Source organism: Populus nigra, chromosome 2 (genome assembly GCF_951802175.1).
Source record: "Populus nigra chromosome 2, ddPopNigr1.1, whole genome shotgun sequence".
Lineage (NCBI taxonomy): Eukaryota > Viridiplantae > Streptophyta > Magnoliopsida > Malpighiales > Salicaceae > Populus > Populus nigra.
The window spans coordinates 14,063,593-14,066,092 of record NC_084853.1 but is presented as its reverse complement, the minus strand read 5'-3'; positions in this window follow the sequence as shown (position 1 = coordinate 14,066,092).

The window sequence follows — 2,500 nt, the reverse complement described above, 5'->3', positions numbered from 1 at the left end:
AATTCATTTCTTGGTATTTTGAGCTGAAATTTTGCACAGAGGTTGGCAAAAATCCAATCCACCTTCATTAATTTTCCCAGAATTTTTCGAGGTCGGGAAGTATTTGTTTTAATTTTCCTACCATTAGAAATCGAGTAAATCCGCAAAACTAGGAACCGGCCCGGAATGACCCCAAATTCAGTGGGCAGCCTCATAAAAATATGGCTGATTTTACTGGATTGGTTTCATGTGGAAAGCACGACGTTTTCTTGTAGGAATGCGGGAACCCCGGCAGCTCGCCTGCCGCGGCCAGCGACGTCGGGGACGCTGGCCTGCGCTGTCGAGCCCGCGAGGGCTGTCTCCGCGGCAGGCCCCCCCTGAACGGGGCACGACAGGCCACCGCGCTGGCTCGTCCAGCGTCGACAGTCCCTCGTCCAGGTTTCAGATCGCGCCAAGTCGAACCCATGACCTGCTCAAGCCATCGTGCGCTGCCGAATTCGCATCTGCGTGTAGGCTGCCATTCCACGCGGCAGCCCCTGTTTTCGTCAGCGTGCCCCCCTGACGAATTTTCCTGCCTGGCCCAGTCCAGCGTCCAGCCCCTGTTCGTCGAAAAATCTGCGCTGCCGATTTTCCACGCGGCAGCCCCTCTTTTCGTCAGCGTGCCCCCCTGACGAATTTTCCTGCCTGGCCCGGCCAGTCCAGCCCCTGTTCGTCGAAAAATCTGCGCTGCCGATTTTCCACGCGGCAGCCCCTCTTTTCGTCAGCGTGCCCCCCTGACGAATTTTCCTGCCTGGCCCGGCCGGTCCAGCATCCAGCCCCTGTTCGTCGAAAAATCTGCGCTGCCGATTTTCCACGCGGCAGCCCCTGTTTTCCTCAGCGTGCCCCCCTGACGAATGTTCGTCGAAAAATCTGCGCTGCCGATTTTCCACGCGGCAGCCCCTCTTTTCGTCAGCGTGCCCCCCTGACGAATGTTCGTCGAAAAATCTGCGCTGCCGATTTTCCACGCGGCAGCCCCTCTTTTCGTCAGCGTGCCCCCTGACGAATTTTCCTGCCTGGCCCAGTCCAGCGTCCAGCCCCTGTTCGTCGAAAAATCTGCGCTGCCGATTTTCCACGCGGCAGCCCCTCTTTTCGTCAGCGTGCCCCCCTGACGAATTTTCCTGCCTGGCCCGGCCGGTCCAGCCCCTGTTCGTCGAAAAATCTGCGCTGCCGATTTTCCACTCCGCAGCCCCTGTTTTCGTCAGCGTGCCCCCCTGACGAATTTTCCTGCCTGGCCCGGCCAGTCCAGCGCCCAGCCCCTGTTCGTCGAAAAATCTGCGCTGCCGATTTTCCCCGACGAACCTGCAGCTGCACAAATCCGCGCTGCCACTGCCCCATTGTCTGGACCAACAGTCTTTTCCATCAAGCCCTGGACTATAAATCGTCCAGACTCATCGCCAGCACCCGCTGCCGATTCTGCCGACTTTGCCGATTTCGTCGGCGCTGCCGATTCCAACACTGCCCGCCGTGCCTGAACCAGCGCTGTTTCGTCAGCGTGTCCCCTTGACGAATTTCCCTGCCTGGCCTGGACAGTCCATCTTCCAGCCCATGTTCATCGAAAAATCTGCGCTGCCGATTTCCCCGACGAACCTGCAGCTGCACAAATCTGTGCTGCCGATTTCCCCCCCTGTCGGCATGGCTGCCGCTGCCCCGATGTCCAGACCAACAGTCTTTTTTGTCGACTTTGCCGATTTTGTCCGCGCTGCCGATTCCAACACTACCCCCTGCATCCAAACCAGCATTGTTTCGTCAGCTCTTCCCCTGACGATTTTAGCCCTGTAACAAACAGTAGGCCTCCAATCCCGCCAACGGGAGCCAAGTTGATAGGGAAGAGAATTGAATGACGCGCCTGGTCCTCGCACCCCGCCACCCGAGGGGCCTTTTTCCCGGCAGCCTCTGAAAAACTCTAGCTTTCACGGTCCTCGCCGCCCCTCACCACCATGGCAGGCCTCTAATCCCACCCATCAGCAGTTGTAGCCGATAGGGCAGTGATTTGAATGACGCGTCGCGGGCCTCCGGGTCATCTCACCCGGCCATTAATTGGAGCGTTTTTGGCTGGCCGAGGATGGGGGGATGGATCTCTTCTTCCGAAAAAGCAAACAGTACATCGGGAGTTATGTTGACGGGGCATGGAATTGAATGACCCGTCGCGGGCCGCCGGGTCATCTCACCCGGCCATCCCGGGGAGCGTTTTTCCCGGCAGCATCGGGGAAACTCTTGCTTTCACTGCCCGCTGCCCAAGTCCCCACTCGAATCGGCCCCCCGCGCCAACAAGCCAACGCTGCCGAATCGGCAGACACTGCTGCCGAATCTGCCGACACTGCCCCGCGGGCTGCCACTGCCCCAGTGTCTAAACCAGCGGTCTTTCTCATCGAGCCTTGGACTATCCAGTCCGTCCTGACTCATCGCCAGCACCTGCTGCCGATTCTGCCGACTTTGCCGATTTTCTCGGCGCTGCCGATTCCAACACTGCGCCCACCGTGTC